This window comes from Triticum dicoccoides, chromosome 3A (assembly GCF_002162155.2).
Source record: "Triticum dicoccoides isolate Atlit2015 ecotype Zavitan chromosome 3A, WEW_v2.0, whole genome shotgun sequence".
Taxonomy (NCBI): Eukaryota; Viridiplantae; Streptophyta; class Magnoliopsida; order Poales; family Poaceae; genus Triticum; species Triticum dicoccoides.
The window spans coordinates 184,513,669-184,540,271 of record NC_041384.1 but is presented as its reverse complement, the minus strand read 5'-3'; the positions used below and the strand labels follow the sequence as shown (position 1 = coordinate 184,540,271).

The window sequence follows — 26,603 nt, the reverse complement described above, 5'->3', positions numbered from 1 at the left end:
TCAGCTCTTGCTGCAGTGGGTCAGTACCTGTCCACTAACAGTGCCAAAAGCACATTCCTGCGTAATACTGGGTTGCTTGTTAAGGCAATATCGTCCAAACTGCCTCATGATCAAGATATGCAAGCTCAAAGCAATGTTGTATCTTTGCTCCAGACACAAGTCCATTCCCTAATAGAGACCCTTTGTGAAACAAGGAGAAACATTGCTCAATGTCGTCAAGATATGCATGGTTTTGAAACCAGACTATCAAACATTTGCTATGTTGCTCAGGAGCCTAGGGGAAATGAAGGCGAGGGTTATAGTGCTCCATCAGACAATACAACATGAAAACTTAACAGTCAGGTCAAATGAACTGAGCTTCTGAACTTCTGGTGGTGCATTTATCTGCTAGACTGTTAAGTTTTATGCCAACCTTCATTTTGTTATATAGTTGTAATTTGTTTTGGTGCGATACAAAAATTTTCTTAACATGCAGCCACCGACTGAAGAAAACAGCAAGCCATTTTTGTATAGTGTAGGTTGTTCCCTATATTTGCACTGGTGGCGATCTTTGATGCCGAGTGGATGTAATCTGTGCAATCGCCTTAATAGCCTAGCGTTATTTTCGGCCTTATTTATTTCCTAGTCTTCTTTTTCCCTGGTTTGCTAGTGGCCGCAACTACCATGGGCCATATACGGGCCATAGGATCCATGGGTCTCCTATGGGCCGTCGATAAATGGGCCTGTAATCGGTGGGCCTCGGGCCGTCAGATAAATGGGTCTACATGGGCTGTAATCGGGCGTAATTGGTATCGGCCCAACACGGTAACAGGTCGTTAACATGCCGTAGGACAGCAAAGGCTTAATTCTGTCACAAGCATAACGGGTCGTTAATGGGCCAGAATATAGGACGGGCTGGAAACGGCGCAACGGGTTAACAGGCCAGAAACAGGCCGACTCTTGCCATGGGCCGAATTTGGCGCATTAGAGTAACAGGCTAGTAATGGGCCGACTCTTGCCATGGGCCGAATTTGGCCCATTAGGGGAACAGGCCAGTAACGGGCCGGAAGTAATCGAGGGCCGAAAAGGAGCCCAAGAACGTATGGGTCGTCAATAGGCCGAAAGCTAACACGGGCTGGAAACGCCCATGTAAATCACGGGCCGTTAACGGGTATAAAGAAAATTATTGTTCATTATGGGCTAGAGTCACTTGGGCCTATAAAGGGCCGAAAGATATGAAGGCCTGATATGGGCCGAAAGACGTCGTGGGCCATACATGGGCCGAAAGTGAAATGGGCTGGTGTTATATTCAACGGCCCACATGACGTTGTTGGGCCGGTTTCCTTTAGGGCCTAACGGGCTGTGAGTTAACGGGCCGTAAAATGGGCTATTTGCGAAGAGACCGTTAACAGGTTTTTCATGGGCTAGCCCATTAACTTTTGACCAAGTCAAACGGGCCGGCTTTGTAAGCTAAATGGGCCAGTGGTGGGCCGTGGCACATGTCGACATATCATAGGCGCCTATCTGACCCACTGACGAGCTGACACGTGTTTCGTCCGGCCAATAAGAATTTTACACGTGGAAATTTCCCATTGGTCGGGGCTGTTAACGGGTTATCGGATCCAAAACCCGACCTGATAGCTTAACGGCGTTCCGTTACGGTGGATGCCATGTGTCGGTCACCCTTGACGAAAGCACTTCTGTGACGCGCGATTTATCGTCATGGAAGTGGACACTTCCGTGATTATAATTTTGGTAGTGTCATGGAACACTTCTACGACAGCACAGGTATGACTATCTTGATTCTGTCATAAAATTGTCATGGATGTACATGCATGACAAAGAACGCGACCTACTGTGACAAACATGTATCATCACAGAAGTGTATTTTTTTGTAGTGGATCCAATTTGCCCACAGATGGCCTGTGATCCCTGACAAAGCAGACACAACCAAATAGCTTGGGAGGAACAACAAAATCATTCTTTCCCAAAAGTAACTCAGAAGGTGACTTCATACCCAGTACTCTCGATGATATGCGATTGATCAGGTGTGTCGCAGCCATCACAACTTCACTCCCCAAAATTTCATCACATTCATAGTAAATATCAGTGATCGAGCAACCTCTAGAATATGGCAATTCTTCCTTTCTGCCACCCCATTCCGAGGAGGAGTATCCGGACATGAGTTTTGATGCAAAATCCATGCTCTGATAAGAATGTCCCAAACACTTTATTCACATACACAGTGTCATTATCACGTCTTATCACTTGTACCTGAACATTGGAGTGATTTTTCACATAGGCATAGAAAGTCTTGAAGCATTGGAAAGTTTCATCCTTGTGACGCATCAAATGTATCCATGTCATACATGAGTGGCAGTCAATAAAGGTCACAAAATACTTCGCACCACCAACCGACACCACCGAACTTGCCAAACATTCGAGTGAACAAGCATGAATTGGGATATACTTCTAAGTCTCTTACTCACATAAGATGTCCTCGTGTGTTTTGAAAAATCACACGCATCACAGTTCAGCTTGTTCTTATTGACTCCATGCATTACATCTAGAAACAACTTGAACATTTTATCAAAGGATACATGCCCCATTCTGCAGTGATGTTTCATCGCCACAGACTCTCTTTCTTCCACAATTGCTGCAAACAGTGGGCTACCCATCTGACCAAGCCCCTCATGGTCCATGTACCACAGCCCCCTATGCCTTATTCCAGTTCCAATCCTCCTTCCAGTCGGCCCGTCCGCAATCAAGCACATTTTTTTGTCAACCGATATCCTACAGTCCACCTGGTCAATTAGAGCACTAGAAGACAACAGATTGACCGGAAAAAATGGCACATGTAGGACTGAAGATAACTTAATATCAGGTGTACATTGGATTGTCCCGGTGCATGGAAGCTTGCTATCCATGTGCCAGAGCCATGAGGTGGTCGCGAGATCTTATGGGTTTCACCTCTAGCCTACCCCAACTTGTTTGGGACTAAAGGCTTTGTTGTTGTTGTTAGGTGTACACTGAACTGTCCCAGTGCTCTTAATAGGCTGCGATGTCCCGTCAGCAGTACATATCGTGTTACTTTGAGAGGGAGTGAGCTCATCATATGACTCAAACTCCCTGAAATCACCTGCAACATGTTGAGAAGCACCAGAGTCTAGAATCCATTCCGGTTCAGTCCTATGAGCAGCAATTGTGGCATTTTCAGTGCCATATCCATTGGTACAGATAAAGAGGGCTGAACTTGTCCTCTCTTCCTCAATGGCCGCAGACGTGTACATCATGCAAGCCACCTTTGCCCGTGCAGCATCTAAGGACGCTTCGGTGGAGGCCAGACGTGTACGTAGCACAACTTTGTCCAGGATGGCGGCGAGCAGGGCATCCTCCAAGTCTCTGCTTGCCGAGGCACACCCAGCTACATCTCTGCTTCGTCTTAGCACTTCATCTCCTGCGTGCCTCCCTCCTTACTCTCCACCACACGAACATCCATCGTCCGACCGCACCAAATTCATGACCCTGACCTCACCACCTGTCATGTTCCCCCCTTAACTCTGCAAACAGCAGCAGCAACAAGCAATCTCCACAGCCTTCCTCTCCTCTGCAAACAACAACAGCAGCACTAGCAGTCCTCAAGTGCAAGTAGCAGCAGCAGATCCGCAGTGCAGACCACCACCAACAACAATAGCATAACACTTCAAGCAACAACACATCAGTTCAGCCCAGACCAGCTGTGCACAGCAGCAATCACAAAAATTCCTCCTCTTCTTTCTCTCCCTCAGCAGCACCAGCAGCTACACTTCTCCACAGTAGCAGCTCCAAGCAGAAACAACAGATTCAAATTCAGACTCCACAACAACAACAGCAACTTGCGTTGCAGGCACATCACACAATAGCAAACCACCAACACCAACCAGCAGTAGTAGTCACGCACAATTTCTCCACTCAGCACACGCGCAGATGCCATGCGCTCCTCACCAGCCGCTTGCCTGAGTTTGCTTTCTACACCACCTTGCCGCATGGCCGGCCCGCACGACGCGGTGTCCTTGCAGCTCCCCTCGCACAGCAGCTGAAGCCGTCCACTAGGTGCGCCACTGCGACCCAGCTCCATGAGCTCAGTTGCCGCTTCGCCATGCTCTCCATAGCAGCCCCGCCTCCAGTGGCGGAGCTTGGGCCTAATCTTTGGAGGGGCAATGGGCTAAGGAGGGGCAAAACTATGAGGTTTAGCCTGTTTTTACTGAAGATCCAGCACAAAAACTAACGTGTATTAGGTGAATTTTTCTTGGGCTGGGGGGCCACCGCCCAGGTTGGCCCCCGTGAAGCTCCGCCACTGCCCGCCTCGCCGGACCCCTCCTCAAGCCAGGTCTGATACTGATGTCTACTACACAACCTTCTTCTTGTAGACGTTGTCGGGCCTCCAAGTGCAGAGGTTTGTAGGACAGTAGCAAATTTCCCTCAAGTGGATGACCTAAGGTTTATCAATCCGTAGGAGGCGTAGGATGAAGATGGTCTCTCTCAAGCAACCCTGCAACCAAATAACAAAGAGTCTCTTGTGTCCCCAACACAACCAATACAATGGTAAATTGTATAGGTGCACTAGTTCGGCGAAGAGATGGTGCTACAAGTGGTATATGGATGGTAGATAAAGGTATTTGTAATCTGAAATTATAAAAACAGCAAGGTAACTAATGATAAAACTGAGCGTAAACGGTATTGCAATGTGTTGAAACAAGGCCTAGGGTTCATACTTTCACTAGTGCAAGTTCCCTCAACAATACTAACGTAATTGGATCACATAACTATCCCTCAACATGCAACAAAGAGTCACTGCAAAGTCACTAATAGCGGAGAACAAACGAAGAGATTATGGTAGGGTACGGAACCACCTCAAAGTTATTCTTTCCAATCAATCCGTTGGGCTATTCCTATAAGTGTCACAAACAGCCCTAGAGTTCGTACTAGAATAACACCTTAAGACACAAATCAACCAAAACCCTAATGTCACCTCAAGTATCCGTGGGTATGATTATACGATATGCATCACACAATCTCAGATTCATCTATTCAACCAACACATAGGACCTCAAAGAGTGCCCCAAAGTTCTACCAGAGAATCAGACGAAAACGTGTGCCAACCCCTATGCATAGGTTCATCGGAGGAACCCGCAAGCTGATCACCAAAACATACATCAAGTGAATCACGTGATATCCCATTGTCACCACAGATACGCACGGCAAGACATACATCAAGTGTTCTCAAATCTTTAAAGACTCAATCCGATAAGATTACTTCAAGGGGAAAACTCAATTCATTACAAGAGAGTAGAGGGGGAGGAGAAACATAAGATCCAACTATAATAGCAAAGCTTGCGATACATCAAGATCATGCCAAATCAAGAACACGAGAGAGAGAGAGATCAAACACATAGCTACTGGTACATACCCTCAGCCCCGAGGGAGAAGTACTCCCTCCTCGTCATGGAGAGCACCGGGATGATGAAGATGGCCACCGGAGAGGGATTGCCCCCTCTGGCAGGGTGCCGGAACGAGTCTAGATTGGCTTTCGGTGGCTACGGAGGCTTCTGGTGGCGGAACTCCCGATCTATTGTGTCCACGGATGTTTTTAGGGTATATGGAGATATATAGGCGGAAGAAGTACGTCAGGGGGGGGGGCACGAGGGGCTCACGAGGGTGGAGGGCGCGCCCCCTGCCTCGTGACCTCCTCGCAGATCCCCCGACGTGCATTCCAAGTCTTCTGGGCTTCTTTCCTTGCAAAAATGAGTTCCATGAAGTTTCAGGTCAATTGGACTCCGTTTGGTTTTCCTTTTCTTCGAAACCCTAAAATAGGGTAAAACAAAAACTGGCACTGGGCTTTGGGTTAATAGGTTAGTCCCAAAAATGATATAAAAGTGTATAATAAAGCCCATAAACATTCAAAACAGTAAATAATATAGCATGGAGCAATCAAAAATTATAGACACGTTGGAGACGTATCAACATCCCCAAGCTTAATTCCTGCTTGTCCTCGAGTAGGTAAATGATAAAAAACAGAATTTTTGATGCGGAGTGCTACTTGGCATAATTTCAATGTGATTCTTCTTAATTGTCGTATGAATATTCAGATCCGAAAGATTCAAGACAAAAGTTCATATTGGCATAAAAATGATAATACTTCAAGCATACTAACTAAGCAATTATGTCTTCTCAAAATAATATGGCCAAAGAAAGTTCATCCCTACAAAATCATATAGTTTAGTCATGTTTCATTTTCGTCACACAAGAATGCTCTCATCATGCACAACCCTGGTGACGAGCCAAGCAATTGTTTCATACTTTAGTAATCTCAAACTCATAAACTTTCACGCAATACATGAGCGCGAGCCATGGATATAGCACTATGGGTGTAATAGAATATAATGAGGGGGTTATGTGGAGAAGACAAAAAGGGAGAAAGTATCACATCAACGAGGCTAATCAATGGGCTATGGAGATGCCCACCGATTGATGTTAATGCAAGGAGTAGGGATTGCCATGCAACGGATGCACTAGAGCTATAAATGTATGAAAGCTCAACAAAAGAAACTAAGTGGGTGTGCATCCAACTTGCTTGCTCACGAAGACCTAGGGCACTTGAGGAGGCCCATTGTTGGAATATACAAGCCAAGTTCTATAATGAAAAATTCCCACTAGTATATGAAAGTGATAACATGAGAGACTCTCTACTATAAAGATCATGGTGCTACTTTGAAGCACAAGTGTGGTAAAAGGATAGTAACATTGTCCCTTCTCTCTTTTTCTCTCATTTTTTGGGCCTTCTCTTTTTTATGGCCTTTATCTTTTTTGGGGGCCTTCTCTTTTTTATGGCCTTTCTCTTTTTTTATTCCTCACTTGGGACAATGCTCTAATAATGATGATCATCACACTTCTATTTATTTACAACTCAATGATTACAACTCGATACTAGAACAGAGATGACTCTATATGAATGCCTCTGGCGGTGTACCGGGATATGCAATGAACCAAGAGTGACATGTATGAAAGAATTATGAACGGTGGCTTTGCCACAAATACTATGTCAACTACATGATCATGCTAAGCAATATGATAATGATGAATGTGTCATGATAAATGGAACGGTGGAAAGTTGCATGGCAATATATCTCGGAATGGCTATGGAAATGCCATAATAGGTAGGTATGGTGGCTGTTTTGAGGAAGATATAAGGAGGTTTATGTGTGACAGAGCGTATCATATCACGGGGTTTGGATGCACCGGCGAAGTTTGCGCCAACTCTCAATGTGAGAAAGGGCAATGCACGGTACCAAAGAGGCTAGCAAGGATGGAAGGGTGAGAGTGCGTATAATCCATGGACTCAACATTAGTCATAAATAACTCACATACTTATTGCAAAAATCTACAAGTCATCAAAAACCTCGGCACTACGCGCATGCTCCTAGGGGGATAGATTGGTAGGAAAAGACCATCGCTCATCCCCGACCGCCACTCATAAGGAGGACAATCAAATAACACCTCATGTTTCAAATTTGTTACACAACGTTTACCATACGTGCATGCTACGGGACTTGCAAACTTTAACACAAGCACTTCTCAAATTCACAACTACTCAACTAGCACGACTTTGATATTATTACCTCCATATCTCGAAACAATCATCAAGCATCAAACTTCTCTTAGTATTCAAAACACTCATAAGAATTTTTTTTAACTATTCTTTGAATACCAAGCATATTAGGATTATTTAAGCAAACTACCATGCTGTTTAGGGCTCTCAAAATAATATAAGTGAAGGACAAGAGTTCATCTATTTCTTCAAAATAAAACTACCACCATGCTCTAAAAGATCTAAGTGAAGCGCTAGAGCAACAACAAGCTACTCCGAAAGATATAAGTGAAGATCAATGAGTAGTCGAATAATTGTGCAACTATCTGAAGACTCTCTAACTTTTAACAATTTCAGATCTTGGTATTTTATTCAAACAGCAAGAAAAACTAAATAAAATAAAATGACGCTCCAAGCAAAACACATATCATGTGGCGAATAAAAATATAGCTCCAAGTAAAGTTACCGATGAACGAAGACGAAAGAGGGGATGCCTTCCGGGGCATCCCCAAGCTTAGGCTCTTGGCTATCCTTGAATATTACCTTGGGGTGCCTCGGGCATCCCCAAGCTTAGGCTCTTGCCACTCCTTATTCCATAGTCCATCGAATCCTTACCCAAAACTTGAAAACTTCACAACACAAAACTTAACAGAAAACTCGTAAGCTCCGTTAGTATAAGAAAATAAATCACCACTTCAAGGTACTGTAATGAACTCATTCTTTATTTATATTGGTGTTAAACCTACTGTATTACAACTTTTCTATGGTTTATAAACTATTTTACTAGCCATAGATTCATCAAAATAAGTAAACAACACATGAAAAACAGAATCTGTCAAAAATAGAACAGTCTGTAGTAATCTGGATCAAATGTATACTTCTGGAACTCATAAAATTCTCAAATAAATTTCTGGACCTGAGTAATTTATCTATTAATTATCTTCAAAAATAATTAACTAAATATCGCTCTCCAAATAAAAATGGCAGCAATTCTCGTGAGCGCTAAAGTTTCTGTTTTTTACAGCATGATCGCAAAGACTTTCCCCAAGTCTTCCCAAAGGTTCTACTTGGCACAAACACTAATTAAAAGCATAAAACCACATCTAAACAGAATCTAGATAAATTATTTATTACTAAACAGGAGAAAAAATCAAGGAACAAAAGTAAAGTTGGGTTGCCTCCCAACAAGTGCTATCGTTTAACGCCCCTAGCTAGGCATGATGATTTCAATGATGCTCACATAAAAGATAAGAATTGAAACATAAAAAGAGCATCATGAAGAATATGACTAGCACATTTAAGCCTAACCCATTTCCTATGCATAGGTATTTTGTGAGCAAACAACTTGTGGGAACAATAATCAACTAGCATAGGGAGGTAAAACAAGCATAACTTCAAAACTTTATGCACATAGAGAGGAAACTTGATATTATTGCAATTCCTACAAGCATATATTCCTTCCTCATAATAATTTTCAGTAGCATCATGAATGAATTCAACAATATAACTATCACATAAAGCATTCTTTTCATGATCTACAAGCATAGAAATTTTATTACTCTCCACATAAGCAAAGTTCTTCTCATTCGGAATAGTGGGAGTATCATAAGAGACTTGGATACTATAAATTGTTTCCACATTAAAAGAGTAATGTTCAGAAAAGGGGTAACCATAATCATGACAGGTTTTATAAATACAATACTCACTACTTTTTATAGCATATGTATCATCACAATAATTATCATAAGTAGGAGGCATGTTATTATTATTATAAATTTGCATATCAAAACTTGGGATACTCAAAATATCATCTTCATTAAACGTAGCATCCCAAGCTTGGGACAAACATTAATTGCAGCAAATACATTCTCAAATATGTCATACTCATCAAACATAGCTTCCCCAAGCTTGGGCCTTTTCATATCATAAGCATAATCACTCTCATCATTAATAGTATGGATAGCACCAATAGTATAGCAATTATCATATTATTCCAAGTAAGTGCCAAAAAGATTTTCAAGATCATAAGAAGTATCATTATCTTCCACAATTATATTTTCATGAGGCACAATAGTAATAGGAGCACCATTATTTGGGAGGGATACCTTTTTACCTCTCTTCCTTTTTCTTTTCTTCTTCTTCACCACATCATGTGTGGGTTCAATCCTCTTTTTGGAGCTCCTTATTAATGAGATTGGTTGAATAGGAGGCTCCTCCTCATTACCTGATTCATCATAAGAAATAATAGGAGGATATTGGGAAGTCTCTTCCCTTTCATTAGTATTCTCTTCATCTTCTATTTCTTTTCTTTTCTTTATGTTGTTGGCAATATAAGGATTTTCAGTGCAATTCACTGCACAATACATATAAATTTTCTCTAGATCAAAATGAAGAACTTTATCAAGGGCAAATTTTGGAATATCCTTAGTTATATGGTTCATTTCTTCATAGCCCATAAGCAAACTAAGTTCATTATAATGTGCAAGGGAAATCAAGTCATCACAATTTTTTGACACGATTAGATCATGAAACAATTTGCATCAGATAATTAAATGACCACGTTCATTACAAAGCTCACAAGTATGGCCAAGAAAATTTAAATTTTTAGCACAATCATCTAGCTCTTCTTGCAACAATTTAGTTTCTAAGTACTTATGCTTGTTGCAATATCTATCTGCTCTATTTGGTGTGTACTTACAAACCCAATGCACTCCACAAAAATTGACATGTTTATAGGAGACATTTTCATCATAACTAGTGCAATCATCATTAGTGTCATGGATATTCAAAGAATTCGTACTAACAACATTGCAATCATGCTCATCATTCAAATATTTAGTTCCAAACATTCTAATGCATTCTTCTTCGAGCACTTGAGCACAATTTTCCTTTCCATCATACTCACGAAAGATATTAAAAAGATGAAGCGTATGAGGCAAACTTAATTCCATTTTTTTGTAATTTTCTTTTATAGACTAAAATAGTGATAAAACAAGAAACTAAAAGACTCGATTGCAAGATCTAAAGATATACCTTCAAGCACTCACCTCCACGGCAACGGCGCCAGAAAAGAGCTTCATGTCTACTACACAACCTTCTTCTTGTAGACGTTGTTGGGCCTCCAAGTGCAGAGGTTTGTAGGACAGTAGCAAATTTCCCTCAAGTGGATGTCCTAAGGTTTATCAGTCTGTAGGAGGCGTAGGATGAAGATGGTCTCTCTCAAGCAACCCTGCAACCAAATAACAAAGAGTCTCTTGTGTCCCCAACACACCCAATACAATGGTAAATTGTATAGGTGCACTAGTTCAGCGAAGAGATGGTGATACAAGTGGTATATGGATGGTAGATAAAGGTATTTGTAATCTGAAATTATAAAAACAGCAAGGTAACTAATGATAAAACTGAGCGTAAACGGTATTGCAATGCGTTGAAACAAGGCCTAGGGTTCATACTTTCACTAGTGCAAGTTCCCTCAACAATAATAACACAATTGGATCACATAACTATCCCTCAACATGCAACAAAGAGTCACTGCAAAGTCACTAATAGCGGAGAACAAACGAAGAGATTATGGTAGGGTACGGAACCACCTCAAAGTTATTCTTTCCAATCAATCCGTTGGGCTATTCCTATAAGTGTCACAAACAGCCCTAGAGTTCATACTAGAATAACACCTTAAGACACAAATCAACCAAAACCCTAATGTCACCTCAAGTATCCGTGGGTATGATTATACGATATGCATCACACAATCTCAGATTCATCTATTCAACCAACACATAGGACCTCAAAGAGTGCCCCAAAGTTCTACCGGAGAATCACGACGAAAATGTGTGCCAACCCCTATGCGTAGGTTCATGGGCGGAACCCGCAAGTTGATCACCAAAACATACGTCAAGTGAATCACGTGATATCCCATTGTCAGCACAGATACGCACGGCAAGACATACATCAAGTGTTCTCAAATCTTTAAAGACTCAATCCGATAAGATTACTTCAAGGGGAAAACTCATTCATTACAAGAGAGTAGAGGGGGAGGAGAAACATAAGATCCAACTATAATAGCAAAGCTCGCGATACATCAATATCGTGCCAAATCAAGAACGCGCGAGAGAGAGATCAAACACATAGCTACTGGTACATACCCTCAGCCCCGAGGGAGAACTACTCCCTCCTCAGCATGGAGAGCACCGGGATGATGAAGATGGCCACCGGAGAGGGATTTCCCCCTCTGGTAGGGTGCCGGAACGGGTCTAGATTGGCTTTCGGTGCCTACGGAGGCTTCTGGCAGCGGAACTCCCGATCTATTGTGTCCACAGATGTTTTTAGGGTATATGGAGATATATAGGCGGAAGAAGTACGCCAGGGGGGCCACGAGGGGCTCACGAGGGTGGAGGGAGTGCCCAGGGGGGTGGGCGTGCCCCTTGCCTCGTGACCTCCTCGCAGATCCCCCGACGTTCACTCCAAGTCTTCTGGGCTTCTTTCCTTCGTAAAGACATAAACTGGCACTTGGCTCTGGGTTAATAGGTTAGTCCCAAAATTGATATAAAAGTGTATAATAAAGCCCATCAACATTTAAAACTGTAAATAATATAGCATGGAGCAATCAAAAATTATAGATACGTTGGAGACGTATCAGATACCATGTAGAATCAGGAGAGGTGTACCTCGTCTTCCAGCTCAGGGCAGGCGCTGCTCTCTTTTCTCTCCTCTTCCCTGTATGTCCTTGTGTGTGTGGCAGCCCTAGTTCAAAGACTTGGACGAGCTCCTCTCCTTTAGGTTAGTCAGCCACTATGGGCCTGGGCCACTTGGGCTAGCAATACATGGGCCATGAGCCCCTCATCCAACAAATACCTTGCAAAATGGGGTGTCACAGCTCAAGCTTTGTCCTTCCATTGATTACCCCTACAACCTTCTATCCAAGGGACACATCAAGATGGTATTCAAGTTTACTGAAGTGTTAAGAACATACAGTATTTTAATAAACAATCTTACCTAAGTGTTAAAAACATTAGTCATAAACTCATAATCACACATGCTTGGCAATTTAGGGCATGTGGACCTGGCAATTTGAAAACTAAATCTTTGAAGTGTAGACCCAGAACCCCATAGAAAGACATTGACTAGTACTGGTTCTTGGTTTACTATCATGTAGCATCAGAAGAATGCGACGATAATTTCTTTTATTTTGGTTCATGTCTGCATGTCTCCATTATATTATGACGATGGGAGGCAACTACAGGCTTCCGTATATTTGAGCATCCTATGGTCCATCTATTTTTGTTATACAAGAAACAAAGACTAATGTTAATTTTTGGATCTCCTTAAAGGAGAATTTAATAGTCAATGCATGTTCGTGCTCGTTAAGCTAGCCTTGAGCCGAGTTCTTTGAAAATTCTCTTAACCATTGTACCGAAAACAACTTGATTGCATTTTATTATTTCTAGCATCATTATCTATTTTATACCCGGTCTTGTAATGCAATTATGCAAGTTTCAAACATTAAAAATAAGCCACATGTCTTAGAGCTATAGCTTAAAATTGACTTCGTTTCTGTAGGAAACCCGAGTCCCATTGCAGATATGTGTTTCCCAGAAAAGCAACAACTTACTAAATGTAGGCCAGTGACGTGAATTGAATAATTTAAGGTTATTGCACTTCAGTCATTCTGTGTATTACTCTGCTGGATTTCAAAAGTATGTTGTTAATTAAACTACTTTTCTATAAATTAACGCGATTCACTCACTGAAGAATGCATGCGTACTTGTTCATTGAGCATGTGGGTTACATAGCTTTTGTGTGTGTGTGGGTGCCTATATATTTTTTTGGCAAGGATGGAAATAATTATTAATTATGTTACTTTGTAACTATCATCAGATGCTCAATAATGCCTTCTTTTGGTAATGCTACATCCACACCTCACAGGTCACAGCTCGTGCTGTGATTGTTATATGTATCCTTTGAAAGTTCTCATAACCTTCACATCTTTGTGCGGTTGATACTACCTTTTGTGCTTTCATAACACATTATCCTTAGCAGAGTACAACTTATTTTGTTCAACATGGATACTCTTTATATCAGTTCCAGTTTCACCGGGGTTTCTATAGGTGCCTGAAGTCTAGTGGTTCCTTCTTTTAGGAAAATACTTGTAGCTTTCTGTTGAATCGGGAGAGAAGTACCTTCAGACGGGGTTTTTTTCCGTGTCTGGTGGCTCGCGCAGGTGCACTCTGTGTGTGGTGGCTCACTTGGGAATACAAGGACTGGATGCCCCCTTCTAGGTCAGCTCCTCCACATGGGCTTGGGCCCTAAGTGACAAAGTATGATGGGCTTGGGCCCATACCGGTTCAACACTCCCCCTCAAGATGGGTGGTAGATATCTATCATTACCATCTTGTCACATGCCAAGTTACAGCCCTTTGTTCCCAGTCCCTTTGTCAAGCAATCTGCAAATTGCTGCCCAGAGCTGACATGAGTAAGGCTGATGATCCCAGCATCAAGTTTCTCCTTAATGAAGAAGCGATCAGTTTCCACATGCTTTGTCCTATCATGTTGAGCTGGGTTATTAGCCATGGTTATAGCTAACTGATTGTCACACCACACCTTCAAGGGTCCCTTCCTCAGAAGTTTCAACTCACTCAGTAGGTACTTCACCCAGAGCATCTTACACAACCCTGAGATAGTGCTCTATACTCAGCTTCTGCTGTAGATCTAGACACAACCGTCTGTTTCTTGCTTCTCCATGACACCAATTTTCCTCCCACAAACACATAATAGCCAGAAGTTGATCTTCTATCATCTTGAAAACTAGCCCAGTCGGAGTTACTATAGCCATCCACCTCATGATGTCCACTCTTTGCAAACCACAACCATTTACCCGAAGTCCCCTTCAAGTATCTTAGAATTCTGTTAACGATATCAAGATGCCCACCCCTTGGTTCATGCATGTATATGCTCACCACACCCACGGCATACGTAATGTTAGGCCTGGTATGACACAAGTACAATAACCTCCCAACTAGTTTATGATAACCTTATTCATCAGCTCTCTAATTGTGCCGTCACTTGATGATTTTGTTCAATTGGAGCAAGGGGTTGCATGACATCCCATCATGCCCATGTCAACCAAGATAACTAAGGTTTATTTCTACGCCACTTCAATACCAAGGAAGTATTTTAGGTTACCTAAATCCTTTACCTCAAACTCCTTGCTCAGACACCCCTTCAGTCTCTATTTCCTCCTTATCATCTCTAGTGATGATAAGTCGTATCCACATAAACTGCAAGAATGATGATCTTTCGATCAAAGTGTCTGTAGAACACCGTGTGGTCGCCATTACACTAACGATACCCCATACCACGAACAACACACCTGAATCTATCAAACCATGCCTTGGTGATTGCTTAAGTCCATACTCCATACAAGGATTTGTTCAATCTGCATACCTTCCCCGTGGTCTCTGAAGTACCAAAACCTGGTGGTATCTCCATGTACACTTCTTCATGCAACTCACTGTCGGTGTCAAAACCGGCGGATCTCGGGTAGGGGGTCCCGAACTATGCGTCAAGGTCGGATGGTAACAGGAGACAAGGGACACGATGTTTTTACCCAGGTTCGGGCCCTCTCGATGGAGGTATTACCCTACTCCTGCTTGATTAATATTGATGATATGGGTAGTACAAGAGTTGATCTACCACGAGATCAAGGAGGCTAAACCCTAGAAGCTAGCCTATGGTATGATTGTTGTATATATTGTATATCTATCGACTAGCCTGGCCTCGGTTTATATAATGCACCGGAGGCCTAGGATAACAAGAGTCCTAGCCGAATACGCCGGTGGGGGGAAGTCCTTGTCTTGATCGCCAAGTCTTGTGGAATCTTCCTTGTATGCGGCAGCCGTCCGAACTAGCCCAAGAGTATACGGCCACGGGGGTCCTCGGCCCAATCTAATACATCGGGAGACGACGTGGTGAGTACCCCCTAGTCCAGGACACCGTCAGTAGCCCCCTGAACCGGTCTTCAAGTTAGGGACGCTCCTCGATTCTTCCGAACTGTTCTTCATCTTCGGTTGCCGGTCTTGAAAACTGGTTCAACAAATCTTCTTTTTCTTCGATCTTGAGGATCGCCGAAATGCATTCAACGAGTTTACACGTCGGGTATCCAAGGAGCCCCTTTAAGTTTCCGGCCTTTATCAATGCCTTGTTTATTTTTATGCCACACCTCGGGTTTGAAGTTGTTCCCGGGAGGCAGTGTCCTCTTGCGTCCGAGCTCTAACGCCGGACTGCATTCGAGGTATCTTTTGCGGCCGAGCACCAATGCCGGACCGCTTCCGAGCTCCAACACCGAAATGTATCCGAGCTCCAATGCCGGACTATGTCCAAGCTCCAACGCTGGACAGTGTCCCAGCTCCAACGCCGGACTATATCCGAGGTGTCATATCACCTTGGTTCAAAAAAGTTGAAGGAGTTTAGCCGAGCTTAATGCCGGAAATGCCCTCTATGGAGCCAACCACTAGCGCCCGAGCTTTATGCCGGACTGCTTCCGAGGTGGTGCACCACCCCGACTATGGGCCGATTTTTTGTCAATATTTTTTATTGGTGCAATTTATTCTCTGCCGAGATATATAGCCAGTAGCCCTCAAGGTGTGTATCGGTCTAAAACCCGAGATGCACATGAAGGATGACATAAGACCGCTGATCCCAGTAGCTGCTGAGACTCAGGTTGATTTGCAAAATCGGCCTGAGGATCAAGTCCTAGCTCGGCAGAATACTTCGGGACACAAAAGCGGCGTGCTCAGTCCTCAAGACTCAGGTTGGGTGCGGCCGACCAACCTGAGGATCAAAATCTCCTAGGAAACTATATTGCACATAAAATTTTCTGCATTGGACAAGCAATGCAGTAGCCCCCGAGACACTGGTCGGGTGGCAACACCAGATCGGTGGATCGATGTGCCCCTTTAATATTTGCAATTAATAAGCCCGAAGCCCAGTAGCCCCCGAGCCTTAATGCGGGCACGGGTGGCCGAATTAAGGATCAATATCCATAGTAAAATCACAAATTATGTGTAATGACTCTATGTATCCAAGTACTTTACGTCATTAATGCTCAGATCCGCATTGTACCAAACTATGTTGACCGACCATCGGCTTCCACCTCCTCGGCCAGTAGCCAAGGAGTGTTTGTCCTACTTTATAAAGCCTTTATGAGGGCAAAGATTTACAACAAACAAGGCAATTTGACCATACGGTTTTATAAACAAAGGTACGCAGAGAGATATGTTATATTACTGTTTAACAGAAGAAATGTATTCCAAGAAAATAGTCCCGCTATCGGTTCCTTTCTTTTGGTTGTCATGCTAAGCATGATCATGAAACCTCAGCTCGAATGTAAGAGCAAAATATCGAGGATTTAGTTTGGGAGGCCAGTTAATAGCCCCCGGTAGTGTTCGGCGACAGTCGAGGTTGAGTCGTAAACACTTCGGCCAATGTTATGAATGGCCCATCATAGTCATCGGATCGCTGACCAGTTTACGCTTATTGTGACAGTCAGTTTTCGGCTTTCTCCACTAAGGTGCTTAACCGTGTGAGCTGGAAGCACAATCGCAGTGGTTCTCCCTTTGCACGCCTAGCCGAGCAAAACGGAACGTAGGAAGCAAGTGCAGGAGCCGGGCAACCCAACTATTGACCGAAGACACAATTCGAAACCGATGCATATATAGCAATATCTGAGAATGTTTTTGCCGAATCCCTAAAGGTGTCCGGCGTTGCACTGCGAGACTAATGCTGGAAAAACACAAATAGTTTAAAAGTGCCAAAAAGCTTGGAAAACCAAGAAATGTTAGTAAAAACATGACGTTCGAACAATATCAAGTGTTCGGTGCCAATCCGAAAGTTGGTCTTAGGAAAAAGAAGTGCTTCTGTCGTGCTTTAACATGATACATCCTATCTCAAGACTTCGAGCGGGTCAGCCTACGGCTTCAACCTCCTATCCCGAGGGCGGAGTACTTCTCATCAGGACAGTTTAGCAAACTAAACTCTAGCGGCTTTGAGAGAGAAATTAGGCTCCCCAGCTAGTGACCGCACACTCGTGTCGAAAAAGGAGTGACAAATAATAATAAAACTTTGCAACGACTAAGAAGAAGAACACTTATTATAAAACGGCTCAAATAAACTTAAGAGCCCCCAAGTGACTTGGGTAGAAGAATGATTGCATGTACCGAAGTACTTATATCATATCTATGTTCAACCGAACTTTAAACGCGTCTTAACCGACCGTCAGCTTCTCCCTCTTCGGTCAAGGACCGAAAAGTGTTATGTACTCCATCGGTCAAGAATATCGATGGTGTTTCCAATAACCAGGCAATCAGGCCATAAGGCTGTAACAGACAAAGCGCGCTCAGGGAACTTATGCTATATTACCGTGAAATGTAAGAAGCATCTTCGAAGAAAATAGTACCCCCACCGATACCTTTCTTCGGTGCTCATTGTTATTATGAGACTTGTGCAATAGATTTTTTGTACTCATGAGTTCCATTGTGTGCCGACCATCATTGAAAACTATAAGAGCGCTAGCTTTCGGCTTCACCCAGTCTGAGGTCCGGCTCGGTTGACCCGATCGTGACAATCGCAGAGGTGCTCCCTTTACTCCCTAGCCGAACAATCGGGAATGTAGGGGTAAACACAGGAGCGAGGCAACCCAGCTTGCAAATCGCTTAAGTCAATATGGTGCATATTGTGGCGTAATACACGAACAAGGAACGAAGTTGTACAAGTATAATCATATGCAACAGGAAAAGCTTCATAAAGGAAGCCCCCAAGTAAACGGGGTATTTGAATTTATACGTCACAAACAAAGTTTGGACAAGGAAATTTTTTACAAGCAACTTTTTTCCAAAAAAGTATAATGCTTGGTTGAACCGAGCACAAGTTAGAAACTAAAGCTTTGAGCATGAAAGCGACTTAGCTGGTTAATGTGTTCGGTATTGATGACGCGGTCCGAGCTTGATGCAGGGCAAGGTTCCATCCCCCAAGCTGGTCCCGAGGTGGCGGAGCGGAGAGCTCGACACGCCGAAGTGGTGACATAGCACGGTCAATGCAGACCGGCAGAGTGACGCCGAAGTCCCCGGATCATTTTCTTGTGCACAAAATAGTGCAAACCGGAGATAATAGTAATAATGATAATTTAAAAAAAATGTTGCATAATAAATAATTTATGCAAAGTGAGGAATAGAAGAAATATGGCCTGGCGCCGAAGTCAATGTCGATGCAGGGCATCGGCGTGATGTAGTAAAGGCGTGGCAAATCCTGAATTCACAGGTCGGTCCGAGCTCCGGATGCGGCGTTCGCCGGACTATGTACGGAAACTGACCGAACCACCATGCGACTGTCGTTAATGCGGCCACCATTTGATAGACCTGTGTACATATGACGGACAAACTAGAGTAATAATTCCTTGGGAAAAATGAACCCAAACAAGCAAAAAATACTGGGATTAATATCACCTGGTTTATTTGTTGTAGCAATTCGAAGGAAGGTGATTCCTAAAATTGGGACCTGCTCCGCACACCCATTGCCTGATGGGCGATAAAATGACGGCATGGCAATGCTGGTAAAGGTTGACTCGCCGAGGCAAAGCCCTCGGCCCAGCTAACGTGACGGAGCTGGTCGGCTAGTGACGCCGAAGTGTCCGGAGTAGGTTGATGAAGAGATGTCGAAGCCTCGATGTCAGCCGATGAGTCGAAGTAGGTCGGCGTGATGGACACCAGCTTGAAGAAGCAATAGTGCGGCCCTGTCGATGCAGGTCGTGACGTGGTCGATGCCGGCTTGATGAAGCGACCGTGCGGCGATTCCGGTATGCCCGCTCCGTGTAATCCGTGGGGCGGCGATGTTGGTGATGATTTATCCTTCGCGATGTCGGGCTCTTGTTCGTCTTGCCGAGATGATGATCCGAAGAAGTTGAGCTCGGCTCAACAAAGTGACGCCGTGTCTAGCGCAGGTCAGCAGCCGTGGAGTAATATTACCGGACTGGTTTGACACCAGCATGATGTTGAAGATCATGTTCAAAAGATCTTACAGTTAGTGGGATGTGTTCGGGAACAAAACACAATACCCCATACAAAACTTCCTTCAAAAGGGATGTCCGAAATCCTGTTCATAAAAAAGATGAACTCGGGTCGGATTCGTTTTCGCGCAGAAAACAGATCGGAAAATTGATGCACTAATCAGAAGGTTCCTGGAGTTTGGACGGTCGGATCGAGCCGAAATTTTGAGAGGTGGTAGATATAGGAATTCCGCAGCCGATCAAAGATTGGATCTTCCAAAGGACGTCCGAGCTAGAAGCTGGACACCACACCCTAAACTCATCCAAATTCCCGTCCAGATTTGACAGGGCTCCGGTATATCGTGGATTGCCAGAGATTCCTCCATCGGAACTCGACGAAATTTTCCAGGGTTGTTGTAGACTCAATTCCGCACAATTCCATCGTCAAAGCGATACTCGAGGAGGTGGTGGTGGCAGATACGAGTTCGCTGTCCAGAAAAATAGCACGGTCGCTTGAAGGCAATGTTGACGTTGAGCCCCCGAGCTTCAAAGATGATTCCTCCGTGATCTTGATAGAGATCGGAGTTGATGTTTGATGAAGGCCCTCGTCCGGACATGGTGATCCGAACACGGGGCGTAATTCTTGGTCGAACCAAGGTGACCAGTCGAACTGGTGACGAAGACGTCGAAGTCGTAGTTGATTAGCAGACGAGCCATCGATCTTTTTGTCGATCACACAGCGGAACTCTCAATGAAAGCACCAATGTCGGTGTCAAAACCGGCGGATCTCGGGTAGGGGGTCCCGAACTGTGCGTCAAGGTCGGATGGTAACAGGAGACAAGGGACAAGGGCCCTCTCGATGGAGGTAATACCCTACTCCTGCTTGATTAATATTGATGATATGGGTAGTACAAGAGTTGATCTACCATGAGATCAAGGAGGCTAAACCCTAGAAGCTAGCCTATGGTATGATTGTTGTATATATTGTATATCTATTGACTAGCCTGGCCTCGGTTTATATAATGCACCGGAGGCCTAGGATAACAAGAGTCCTAGCCGAATATGCTGGTGGGGGGAAGTCCTTGTCTTGATCGCCAAGTCTTGTGGAATCTTCCTTGTATGCGGCAGCCGTCCGAACTGGCCCATGAGTATACGGCCACGGGGGTCCTCGGCCCAATCTAATAGATCGGGAGACGACGTGGTGAGTACCCCCTAGTCCAGGACACCGTCACTCACCATGCAAGAAGGCATTCTTGACATCTAAGATGCAACTTCCAACCAAAGTTTGTAGCACAGGAAACTAATATCCTTACTATCGTGGGTTTGTCACGGCAGATGTCCTCGTGAAAGGACTTAGTCGTGGAGCCATCGCTACGGGTTAGCTTAAAGGGGTTAAACCGGACAAGGGGACATGAGGGGTTCTTATACTAGTTCATCCCCTTCGATGAAGGTAAAAGCCTACGTCTAGTTGTGATTGGTATTGCTAGGGTTTCGATGACCAAGGAGCGAATCCGCTTTGCCTGGCTCTTGAGTTGTTGTCTGTTGTCCCCAAACCACGGCCGGGTCGTCCCTTTATATACATAGGTTGACGCCCGCCGGTTTACAAAGTCCCAAGGCCGAATCATAGATGTGTCCGGCTCGGTCTCTATTCCTCTAACTTACAATACAAGTTACATGACAGAGTCGGTTTACATCTACAGGCTTTAACCCGCCTTTGGGCCTTGGGCCTTTGTAAAGTGCAACCACCTTCACGTCTTCATGGGCTTCTATCCTCATGGAGCTAACCCGGCCACTCCTAGCCAGTTTACCTACAATAATCATATCCCCAACATTAGGCCCCAGATTGATTTGAACTCGTTCATGTCAATCTTCAATACTTAGAAAAGTTCTTGCCCTGTCATCTTCATATAAATCTGGTAAACCGCCGTGATGCCATCCTTTAGATCTGTAGTAAACCGCCCTGACGTCATCTATTCGTTGAAGCCGAAGATTCCCTTCATTAATGTATATCCAACCATCGAGGCGACACCCTTATTAACTATCCATTTTTGAGCTCCTCGATTCCCGCACTTGTCGCTTTATCGCTTCGCCTTATAAATAGGACCACAGGTCCTCCTTTTCCCCTTTCGTCTCCTTCACTTCTTCTTCCTCCTCGCGACATCTCTGCCCCTGAGTGCCACCGCCGTCACCGAGCTTCACCTCTGCTTCGATAAAGGCTGCTGCATCGACCTGATCGTACCAGAGAAACACGGTGATCCTCCGCTGCTTCCTCCTGCATCAGTAAGTTCCTCTTCTCCTTACCCCAAATCCGCCATTAGTGTTCGGTGTTCTTCATAGCTTGAAGCTGTTCCTCCTTCAGTAATACCAAATGGCTAGTTAGATCTGATAGTTTTCAGCGCCTTTTGCAGTTTAAACTCCTTTCTTCTTGTTAAGGCATCTGCTTGATATCGAACTCATCTGAACTTACTGAACCTTTTGAGCGCTTGAGATTAGACCAAAATATATTTTGATTATCCAACACACAGCAGATCTAAAATTCCCATGCTAAACTGTGAAATCTGTTTTACCTTACTTAGCCCTTTTCACCTTAGATCTGCATCCTCTTTACCACATAGACGGTTTACCTTTGTAAAAGCAATCTATCATATACCATTAGCCTTCTGGTGAACCGGAGAAGCCTTTTACCTCCATTGTTATACTCCGGTTTAACAATATGTGCATTCCTTTGTTCTGATATTGCCTTGTCATTCATTATAGTATCAGCCTCCGGTTTGCACAATTTACATACTTGTTATGTCTTTGTTCTGTCGCATCTTATGTATCACCATGAATGATTTGTAAACCGGTATTTCCTTTCAGCCTTTCGTTTGCAATGGCCAAACAGTTTTATGCTTGCAACTGGGCTCCTTCCCGGGTTACCGAAGAACAGCTGAACGGAATGGTCAGGATTGGTACTTTTCCCAAAAAGAATGATATCCGGTGGCGAGTTCCAGGAACGAAGAATCCCCCTACCCCTAAACAGGGTGAGGTAGTGGTATTTGTTGACCATATAGGTCATGGTTTCAAACCGCCTGGGTCAAATTTTTTCCGGGATGTGCTTGCTAGTTTCCAGCTCCATCCTCAAGACATTGGACCCAACTCGGTGTCTAATATATGCAATTTCCAAGTCTTCTGTGAGGTGTACTTACAAGAAGAACCAACTGTTGAGCTATTCCGGGATTTTTTTTCATCTGAACTGGCGCACTGAATTTGTAGACGGGCCCAATACTGAACTTGGTGGCGTCTCTATTCAAAAAAGGAAAGAGGTTGAATTCCCTCATGCCAAGCTGCATAGTCACCCCAAAGTTTGGAACCAAACATGGTTCTACTACAAAGATACTTCCCCTGAAGACGAGAATCCTCTGCCGGGTTACCGCGCCCACCGGCTTTCCAACACTCATCCGTTGCCACAACGTTTGAGTGCTGCAGAACGGGCCTCATATGCCCCTCAACTCGCCAAGATCCGGGCCTTTATGGCCAATGGTTTATCAGGCGTCGACTTTGTGCGTTGCTGGATATCCTGGAGCATCTTGCCATTAAGCCACCGCTTCGGTTTAATGTGTGAGTACACTGGTGAATTAGAATACTCCCAACACCACATCAACATTCAATTAACCGATGAAGAAGTCACTGAAGGTGTCAAGAAGATTTTGAATGAATCGGAATATGTCTGCCGCCAAACCGGCTTGAACCCCTTCTACACAAAAAACAAACCGCCTGCTGTAAGCACTGTCCTTCCTTTTTATCTTCGATATCTTTTTAAATTGTTCAACCTGTGAATATCCTTCTGCTTGTTTGTAAACAGGGTGATGATCCATTCTGGAAGAAGAAACCTACAGAGAAAGCGGCAAAGCCATCCCGTCCCAAAAGAAAAGCCGTCAAGAGAACCTCAAAGCGAAAGGCAGCTGAACGCATCAGCATGGAACTTGATGAAGACGCAGATGAACCAGAAGCTGAGGTAGAACTTGATTCACTTGGCTCCCTTTTCATGCATCTCATTAACAATGATACTTATCAGGAGGACGTGGAGGGAAGCCAGGCTGATGATGTAGAGGTAATTACCCTTTCCTCCGGTTCAGACTCTATGCCAACACAAAAAACCCGTCAAGCGGTCCGGAAAGTAAGCTTGTCTCATCCTCTTGCTTACTTGGATTCAACATTTATTTTTAAGAAGCAGCAGCACGAGGCTCGCCGGACAACCCGGCAAAGCGGCCAACAGGTTACTTCAGCCGGTTTACCTGACACCCCGGTTCGGAAGCGCCGATCTGAGGTCTCCCCCACTTCTGACAATTCTTATCCCAAGGCAAGTTATTTCTGACAACCTCTTAATCCGTCCGATTCAAATTATCAGGTGACACCTCCCTCATCCTCTGGCGAGTCAACGACAACCCAACTTCCTCCTCTCAAAACCGTAGCAGGGTAAGTACTTGAACTCCTTCTTTTGATGTTGTTCATACCTCGTAGTGTGCTTTAAATTTCACATCTATTGCTAATTTAGGGCCAAAGCTAGACCCAGCAAAAAGGCTCGGGTGAACAATCCGCCCGAAGATCAGGTGGTCCATGAACTAGAACAAATGGTTGAAACAGAACAGACGACTAAACCAGCGGGTCCGAATCCGGAAGCCACGTTTGACGAACCACCCCCTCAAGATCTGAATATGGATAATCAACCAGAGGCTGACACTGCTGTACCTGACAGTGAACCGACAGATCCAATCCGGGCTGACGACAGGTCTTCCAGTCCAATGAGAGCCACTGACACTCCACCATCACCCGTAAAAACGACTGGAGGCCAAGGAGACGATGTTATCATTACCTGTATGGGCCACAGCTCTCCTGGCCATCTTGTAGTCTTGGCCAAACATAGTGCCAAGGAAGAGCGTGTTGCCATGGAGAAGGGTAAATGGAGCACTGATTTGTCAAGCTACGCCCATCTCAGCGCTGAAGAGCTCCATTCTAGATTTTTAAACCGTCTACACTCAAACCGTGATTATGAATCCGGTTTGGTGAACCTGATGAAGGAACGCTATGAGGTATTTTCATCACCTTTCCTTTCTTGATTCCAAAGTATAAACATCAGCCCAAGTAGCCCCCAAGGGCCGGTTTATGATGTTAATCATAAACCAGGACTTTGTAATATCTTAATCCTTGCATGTTAATCCTCAATGTGTCAAGTCCTCAGTAAAAACAAAACCGATACTTTATCATTGTATTCATGTAGTTTTCGTTGGTTTAGCCCCCAAGGGCCGGTTTAGCTTTGCGAGGTAAACCGGGTCTTGAATCAATGCGTCAGTTTTGAACAGACATACATTAGCCCCCAAGTGTTAAGGATAATGCTTGCATTGTACTTGAGACTTGTGAAAGATTTGTTGATAACAAAGCAAATAGGCATTAGCCCCCAAGTACAAAGTGCATAACTTGTTATATGCTTGGTACTTAGAAAATACATATCCCGTTGTTGATATATCTTCGCCGTTGCAGGCCGAGCTGAGTAAGAGGGATGCTCAAACCGCTGATCTTCAAGAGAATGTAAAGTCTCAACAAGCAGAAGCTTCCAAAGCCAAAGAGGAGCTGACCAATGCCCTAGCAACTATGGAGAAGTTGAAAGAAACCTTCAACAAGGAGCGTGCTGACTGGGAAACAGAAAAGGCCGGTTTGACCAGGAAAGCCGAGGACGCAGAAGCAGCCCTGAAGTCAGTGGTAGACGAACTGACCGGCTTGAAGCGGCAGATTGATGCCATGACATCCGCTGTGTTTGGTAAGTACCTCCTTATGCCGTTTTTCTAATTCATAAGATCTTATCATTGACGGGTTTACTAATACTAAACCGTGACGGGCACCCGCATTGCTCATCTGGGCTCTAACATGCAGATGAAGCTTAAAGCGGCGTACACCTTAATATAACAGCTATATTCTGGATCCCAGCATGCTATTTGCACTGCAGCATATAACAAGCCGGTGCCATCATTGATAAATGAAGCACTTGAGAAGCTGGCCATGCTACCTACCCGGATCACCAAACTGAAGAGAGCAGCCGCAAGATCAGGAGCGCCGACCGCACTAATCCGGGCCAAGGCACGGATTCCGGATCTTGAAGCGGCAGATATCATTAAAGGATATCCAAGTGTGAAGGAGGACGGTTCAGACTTCAACAATGATGACCTCCGAAAACTGACAAAGGAGATGCGGCCAATAGCCAGCAAACTGGTGGAGGACACAAACCTATCTCATTTCCAACCGGTTTACAATGCTGAAGGAAAGAGACAGCCTGCCGTGATCCAAGAAGTTGAAGAACTTGTGCCTCCAATCCGTAAGCATACTTATGCTCCTGACATTGATCCCTCCAGCGTTATCCATGAAGAAGCTGTGTTTCAAGCTTTAACCGGAATCGATTGGTCAACGGTTGATTTCCAGCGTCTGGGGAGGAATGAAGAGGAGGTGACTGCACAAGATGACCCTCAATCGTCAAGCCGTCCGGATGAAGCATCCTAAACCGGTGACTGGTTTATCAGCCACAGTCTGCCACTACTTCGAACAATTATTCAACTTGGGCCATTTTGAAGCTCCTTGTAATAGGATAGCAAAAACACTTTTATCTGCCCTACCATCGAGCATGCTTGTGTTGCTTGATATTTTTGAAAACTTGTTCCACTTTCGGGATCTATTTATGCATAGTCCATTATACTTTGTGTTCCTGCATATAAGAACTTGAAAGCGTCCTAGTGGTTTACCACTAGACGGGTCATGATACCCAAAAATATACATAACTTGGATGAATAACCAAGATTTGTATTAACCAGATAAAATAAATAATATCTGTGACATACCTCGTTGGCTGACCAACTGCTTGTATGGTAGAGGTGAAAAACACCAATCCGGAGTGTTGATAACTCCTGGCCCTCTTGCCGGTTCATATAGAAA

The 26,603-nt window shown here is 44.2% G+C and overlaps 1 pseudogene; it reads left to right on the top strand.

Annotated features, from left to right (window-relative positions):
- LOC119272131 overlaps positions 1-26,603 on the top strand; it is a 185,809-nt pseudogene that overhangs the window by 82,692 nt on the left and 76,514 nt on the right.